Genomic DNA, 8,119 nt, shown 5'->3' with positions numbered 1-8,119 from the left:
AAATGTCAAAGAGCCATGGCAGAGAGAAGCAAAACAAGTGTCCTGGGTAAGAACTTTTCTGATGGATCATTTACTTAATTACCACCTTTTATAGAATAGCAAAGGTAGGTTATTGGGCTGATTTTTGCACTCTGCAATCTAGGTACTTATATGGCCCTCATTACTATACGTAAGCAGGGGAATAGTCCCGCTATTGTGGGGAACTTTCCTGGCTTCTGTCCTACCCCGGTGAAGTGGGCTAGTGAAAGGATCTGAGTCCTCGCTCCCACTTCCTTTACAAAGTGGCCTCCCTGCCCCTGAGGACTCCCCTTCCACTCTCCTGTCTGGCAGAGTCCTCATAACCAGTAGTGAGCTGGAACCAGTTTAATTTAGAAGCCTTTTTAGAACCGGTTGTCCCTCGTGGGACAACCGGTTCTAAAAGGGCTTCTAAATTTAACAACCAGCCAAAAGTGGCACCTTATGCGCCGACTCCATGGGTGCTCCGGAGCTGGAGCACCCACGGGAAAAATTTGGTGGGTGCAGAGCACCCACCGACAGCTTCCCACCCCAGCCCCAGCTCACCTCGGCTCCACCTCTGACCCTGAGTTACGCTCCGACCCGTTCTGCTTCTCCGCCCCCCCCCCGGCTTCCCGCGAATCAGCTGTTCGTGGGGGAAGCCTGGGAGCGCTGAGAAGCAAGCGGCAGCTTCGCGCTCAGGCCTAGGGAGGCGGAGCGGAGGTGAGCTGGGGTGGGCGAGCGCGAGGAGGGCCGCCCGTGCCACAGCAGGTAACCCGGGGGGCGCTCAGGGGAACTGCTCCCCGCCCCAGCTCACCTCCGCCACCCTCGGCCTGAGTGCGAAGCCGCCGCCTGCTTCTCAGCCCTCCCAGGCTTCCTGTGCGAACAGCTGATTCGCGGGAAGCCGGGGCGGGGGGGGGGGTGTGGAGAAGCACAGTGGGGTGACTCATTCAGGAGAGGAGGCGGATCAGAGGTGAGCTGGGGCCGGGCACGGAGCTGCTGGTACGTGCTCTGCACCCACCAAATTCTCCCCGTGGGTGCGCTCCAGCCCCGGAGCGCCCATGGAGTCAATGCCTCAGGCACCACTTTTTATGTGATCTGTGGGGGGAGAGGCCGCTCCCCCTGCTCCCCCCCAGCTACGCTACCCCACCCGTAGGAGCCAGAGGGACCTGCTGGATGCTTCCCGGGAGCCGCCCCAGGTAAGCACCAGGACTCCCCACCTCACTCCCTGGCAGGTCCCTCTGGCTCTTAGGGGTGGGCACCCACTACGGTGGCCCATAAGACCCTCCTGAACGGTTCCACGGGGAGTCAGGGGACGGGGAGGGGTGTGGATGGGGTGGGGGGGGCTTCAAGGAACGTGGGGGGTTGGATGGGGCAGGAGTCCTGGGGGACGGGGGCGAGCCACGACCCCCTCATGGGGTGAGGAGGGAACCGATTGTTAAGATTTTGGCAGCTCATCACTGCTCGTAACCCCAACAAGGCTGGGCCCAGGATTCCTGGGGAGCTCAACCCCCAACCCTGCTGTGGTCACCTAGGACAGGGGCTAGGGTGTCCCCACTCTGGGGTACTCTCTCTGCACTGGGCACTTCTCTGACCCACTGATCATTACATACAATTTTAAGCAAATGCAAGTTATTTAATCAACAATTAATTTTAAAAAGAATAAGGGAAAATGGGAAGGTTAAAGGAAAACACATCACCCCGCTCTGTGGCAGGGAACATCACAGTGTCTCTGGAATGTCAGGGCAGTTCACAGTCTGTTCCTTGTAAGTCCCAGGCTCTGGCAGTGCTGCAGGGATGCTGTGGGTTGGACACTCGCTCTGGCGGTGGCCACACGCTCTCAGGCTCTAGGTGGCAGGGCCCTTCTTCCCAGGGTTGCCCCCGCCCTGTCAGGGTTACCAATCCCCCTCCAACTCTGTCCTGCAGAACCTCCTGGCTGAGGCATCTCCCTGTGCTGGGCCCGTTGCCCAGGGTCCCCCCTCGCTCTCCCCAGCTGCTCACGACACCCGGCTCCAGACTGCTCCAGCTCCACTCTGCCTCAGCAGGGCTGTTGCTCCGCCTCCAGCTCCCTGGGCTGCTTCTCTGGCTCCGGTTGCTGCAGCTCTGCTCCCAGGACAGGTCTGCAGGCCGCTTCTGTGACTCTGCTCCCAGCATTGACCTGCTTTGTGGGCTGCTTTTCTGGCCCCCCTGGCTCTGGTTGCTGCAGCTCTGCTCCCAGGGCAAGTCTGCTCTCTCTGGGCTGTGCCTCTGGCTTTGGGGCTGCAGCTCTGCTCCCAGGACAGGGTCTGCTCTCTCTGGGCTGTGCCTCTGGTCCCTCTGGATCTGTCACAGCTCTGCCCCCCAGCTCAGCTTGGGCCCCTGCTTTCTCCTTAGCTTGGTCCCACTCTGTCTGACCCAGGCAAATCCAGCTCACACGGAGGACAGGACCTCCCTGGCCTCCTGACTCCCTGATTAGCCTGCCGCCCTGTCATTCAGGCTGACCTGGAGCATAGGCCTCTCCCCATTGTTCCTAGGGACTGTCAGTCTCAGGGTCCTGATTTCACCATCGACCCTTCCCCCTTTTAGTACCGGGAGCTAGCAACTAAAACACCCCCACTGAATGTTAGTAAGGGGGCAACAGTCCCCTTACACATAGTAACTGCAACCAAATTCTTATCACACTACGAAAGCTTGTTTACTATAGAGTAAATCAATTTGTGTTTCATTTTTTTAAATTACAAGTTATTTTATCTTGCCAGATTATATAAAGACCAAGGATGGAAATTCTACTGTGAAGATCTCATCTTCTAAAACCAGTGTTTTAGTTCCATTTTTAAAGCTCTAACATAATGCCCTGAGTGTTCACATTTTTATCTTGCATCCTTTGACATTGACCTTTATTTTGAGTCTAAACAGCCAAGTGTGTAAGATTCCTCCCTATATTCTTCAGACATGTCTGTTCTGGGGGAATTGACTATTTGGGCATGTGTACAGCAAGTGAAAAATGAGCTGTTTGTGCTCTTTTGCAGTACCACAGTGGTTAGTCTTTTTAGGGGGAGGAGAGTAATTTCTCTGTAAACTTTGTCATTTTTAGAAGGACAAGTAATTATTCATTTTTACACTTAAAAAAAACGGTCATTGTTTTAGCAGAGAAGCACCACGTGAATAAATATGCTGACAAAAAAAATCGTGTTTTATTCTAGCTGTTTGCATTTAGTTCAGATACACTTAGAGTTACTTCATACCTCCAAGGAAAAGCTTTACATTCTCATTCAGGCCTTAATATAATGTATTAAATATGTGGACTGAGTTACTGCTGCAATCAGTCTGAACTTGTACACAGCCTCGGGGTGAAGGAGGGCATAGTATTTGATATGTAATGTGCAGAATGCACATACATTTGTGTATGAACTTTAATGAAGATCAGTGAAATTAACTCACATGTAAAACAAACTGTATTTTATACCAGAATTGATACATCTTTTCCCTGTGACTTCTATGCACACAGATCAGTCACCTGCTGTCTATTATAACCTTACATGTTTCACCTGATCTGCAAGCCCCCAAAGTCATTTTTCCTCTTGATTACTGTACTAAAATGACAAAAGACATTAGCACAGGACACAGATTTATCCTCTCAGTATTGTTTAAAAACAAAGTAATGCAGATGTCCAACAAACTGTAGCACTTGATGCTTGAAATTTCCAACAACATTAGAATCATTATGTATGGTTTAATATTCAAAAGTTCATTAAGCCATGCAATCAGAGGCTTAGCACTGGTTGAACGCAGACTAGTGAATACATGCCAGCTTTTAAGTAAGAGTAACTACATTGACTCAGTTATTTCAGCAAACTTAACAAAACTCATGTAACTCAAGTGCTTTGAGATCCTTGGATGAAAGGCAAATAAATTTAAACATTAAGCAAACTACACAACACTTTGCCCCAACCAAAAGTGGCCTATTCTGCTAGAAATTTAGTTTTAAAATGTAACCCTCCTTTTTAAAAATTGTGCATTTCATTGTACAAATCTTGACAAATGGTTGCTAGTTTAAATTAAAATAATTGTGAGTATAAAGCTTCTTTCGGGAAGCTACAATATCTAATCTTCATAAGTGATAAAGGATGGTCTTTGTAATAAAGCAAACCTAATGCCTAAGAGCTAATGACATAAATATGCATCATTGGCATAGAATAGAATGAGTTTGGCAGTCATTTCTCTTAACTATACTTTTTATGACTCAAAACATTCCCCTGAGCTATAGAATGCTAAATTAAATTCATTACTGTCTTTACTAGGTGATTTTAAACACATTCCAGCTAGCAGGATCCAAAGTCTGGGGGAGCACACCGGGATTTTCTACAGGTTTTGCTTGTTTCAATGTTGAAAAGACCAGAATGTGCCTGATGGCTCCTTCCCCCTTTTCTTTGTTGTCAAAGTATGTTATTTCCACCCTACAACTAGGCACTGCCAGCCCAATCCACAGAACCTGGAGTCATCTAATGAAATTATAAACCACAGTCAGTAGAATGCTCCAATGCATATTTTTATTTTGATGCCCTATTCTATTAACCACTTCCGTGGTCATTGTCACATCAAGTACATTCTCCTTGTCTATTCCAATTATACTATTTGCCCTGATGATTAATAGTGTATAGGAATCTGCTCCTAGGCTGGCTCACAGTTGGCAGCAGCAGGGTTAAAACCTAAACTTTATTTTTCTGTGATTAAATTAATGGTACAAAAGAGGGTTCTCAACATCTGCTTGTAAACTGACATTTAAATGGCAATTGTCAGTAGACTATAAGCATATGGTTAGCTGAGTTATGAGTCAAGTGCAGACAGAAATGCACTTGGTTCAATAGGACATTCTTAGCTTTCTACATTTTATATTTTCACACTAGACCTGGTTTTATACTCCAATTCAGGGTATAATGTGACATTAGTGCCCTACTTTGTATCGGGATGCAGACCTTTCCCACAGCCCACCAGATTTAAATCATCTTTTTGTAAAGCTAGCTACATCAGATCCTAGAAGAGGAAAATATTCAGTAAAACCTGTATCTTACAAATGCTAAATTCACTGCCATGGGCCCACAGTCTTGCAGATCACACTTTGCCTTGGTTAAAAAAAAAAATATCTTTGCCACTTTTGTCCCCACTAATCCTACTTTTTTGGCAGAGGAGTCAAGTTAACTGCCCAAGTTAATGCTAACTGGTTGTGAAACCTTTCACAGTTAACCCTTGTGAAAAAAATCTCACATTTTAAAAACCACATACCTAGCAGTAATTTCATACAATGCCACCTTCAGTTTGTGTTTTTAAATTGATTTAATATGGGCTTGAAAACCTACTTGTTTTCTGGGAATCTAAGCCATCAGTTTGCAGAGTTTAAGGTTTTATTAAGAAAACAAAATATTGCTTTCTCAATCTTACGATTGCCAAGATGATGAATGTTTGGAAGGTTAATGCAATGCTGTCTCCCAGAATCTGCAGGCAGCTCCCATGTCTCCTCTACTGCCCATTACTTTGAAAGCAACCAATAAAAAACCTTCAAAAACAGACTCCAATGAGAAACTGCTGAATTGAAATTAATTTGCAAACTGGACACCATTAAATTAGGCTTGAATAAAGACTGGGAGTGGATGGGTCATTACACAAAGTAAAACTATTTCCCCATGTTTGTTTTTTCCCCTACTGTTACTCACACCTGAAGGTCTGAATTTGCATTCTGTAGTCGGCTCTGTGTCTAAGCTTCAGTGTATCATCAAACACACACCTCTTACCATAAATCAGAAGGCAACTGTAGTCTGCACAATGGAAAAGATGGATACTATGGCCATTTTTGCTAGTGGTAATTAACTTTATATTTCCCAATAATCAATTGCCCAACCCTGAATTACTTAGTACAGAAAGTATCATAGACATCAATAAGAGTTTTGTTGAATAAGGACTGTACAATTACGCTCCAGGTACAACATAAAGTATCGAGTGAAATCAAAGCATGGGGAGCATACAAATCATCTCTCCCATTCCCTCCCCCACATGTAAGCTTTCTTTGCAGAAGGACAAACACCATAATATATAATAATAAGCAGATATTGATGTCTGTTGAGGTGAAAATAAAAGCTTGTTAATCCAAGAGATAATATATTGATCTCTGCCTTGGCTGTGTCAATATTTAGTTCAGAGGACAATATATTTTGATGTTCACTGAAACATGTAAATATATGCATTGCTACATACACAGAGCCCTGCCTGGAAACACCATTTATATCTGAGAACGTAAAATGGATATCCGTGGATTTGCAGGCTCTAGCGACAAGGAGCGAGACCATCAGGGCCCTGGCCAGCGACCAGGCAGCAGTGTTCATCTCCTGTCTGGGAGCACATGAGCCACTTGCACAAACTAGTGTGACCGGGGACAGCTACTGGTGAGCCTGCTGCCCACCCCAGTGGGCAGGGCAGGAGGTGGTACAGCCACGCTGGAGGAGGTGCCCGGGCTGAGCGCTGGCTCTTGCAAGTGGCGGCCAGACATGCTGCTGCTTTTGCCACTGCCGTTCCTGGCGTGGTTGCTGGCTGTGGCTCTGCTGGTCTCGCTCGTTGTTGCTAGAGCCCTGCAAATCCGCAGATATCCACTTTATGTCCATGGATATTCTCATCTGTAGATATACATTTTGTATCTGGGCAGGGCTCTATAAAGTCTACACATACAGTTTGAATGAGCTCATCAAGTTTTTAGGCAAATCTCTTCCAAGCCCCAAGGTTCAGAAGCACTCTTTCCCCTTAAAACAGCAGCAACAACAAAATAACCCTAATGTTCTAGAATAAATTTGTTAGTCTCTAAGGTGCCACAAGGACTCCTTGTTTTGTTTTGTTTTGGCTGATACAGACCAACACGGCTACCACTCTCAATCGTGTAATCTTGGCTCTGACTTGTAAAGTGACATTGTAGGGGTGGGGTGACGGTGCTAATGATTTCCATATCAAAATGTGCTCCATTCACACCAGCCAGCTCTGCAAACTCAGCGTGGGAACTGAAAATCAGGTTAGGCTGGCTGCTAACTGTGCACCATCTCCAGTGAACAGATTCCGCGAGCCAGCTCCTCCCCATCTGCGCAGCCCCGTTATTTGTCACCGTTGCCATCGGTGGGTTTGCACACATGTAACATTATAATTGGAATGGAACAAACAAGTCTGCTGATCACACGCAAGGGCAAATAGAATCCAGCTCCCTCTCTTAGCTGTGCTGGCTCTGCGGGGCTAATAGGAATAAAAAGGTAGCAAAAGCATATTTTGGTACTAATGCAGGCAGGCATGTCTGAATACACACAGGGGGCTGCCCTGCTGAACAAGAAACTGTCCTTTTTTACCCAGCAGTTCAGAGCAGAACTTATCAGTTATTTTCATATGCAGTCTAATTGGTTAACATTTTTTCAGGCCACATGGTTAATTTTGGGTAAACAATTACAATTGTTGATGGCATCAGGCACATGTGAGGCAGCCTCCTGTGAAGTACTGAGCACTGTTAACTCCCATAGCTGTCACTGGGAGTTGAGTACATTTAGCACTTCGTAGGCTAGTGTCCCATATGACCCTCTTGGGCTAATCGTGCATTAGGATTTCTCTCATGTATGTAGCGATGGAATGTAGCCATTTGACATTTCACTGTTTGATGTTCAAAGCAAAATGAATATGGCCTCAGCAAAGGGATCACAGTCCCGGACAAGGAGTGCAGTAATTATATTGCATAGCAGCAGCTGAGTCAGGATCATGGACCCAGTGGGCTAGTTACAAGAAAAGCTTTAGGCAGGGTTCTTGCTCCAGAGAGCTTACTGTTAAATATAACAGCTAAATAGGGTGTGTGCGCATTGTGCATGCTTGTAAGAGACGAATTACACACACACACAGCTGTGTGCCTTACTGTGCAACTAATGTGTTATCAAGCATTTTAGGCAATCTCTTATCATTAAATTCACCTGTGATGTCAATCTGAAGAGCTCTAACAGTTTATAGGTGAATCGAAGTCTTCTTGCACAGTCAGGTGTACAGAAAGCAAGAGGTGTTGTGTATTACAAAGATGTCAGGTGCGCCTAACTGTTCTGTCACTGAGCTCAGGAAATGGGAGACTCAACTACAAAGT

At 46.2% G+C, this 8,119-nt stretch overlaps 1 protein-coding gene across 3 annotated transcripts in view; it reads right to left on the bottom strand.

Annotated features, from left to right (window-relative positions):
• GPR39 (G protein-coupled receptor 39) overlaps window positions 1-8,119 on the bottom strand; it is a 126,130-nt gene that overhangs the window by 3,473 nt on the left and 114,538 nt on the right. The window lies entirely within an intron of this gene.

Source organism: Chelonia mydas, chromosome 11, assembly GCF_015237465.2.
Source record: "Chelonia mydas isolate rCheMyd1 chromosome 11, rCheMyd1.pri.v2, whole genome shotgun sequence".
In the NCBI taxonomy this organism is placed as follows: domain Eukaryota; kingdom Metazoa; phylum Chordata; order Testudines; family Cheloniidae; genus Chelonia; species Chelonia mydas.
Note: the sequence above shows the minus strand (reverse complement) of the source record. Positions and strands in the feature narration are given on the sequence as shown.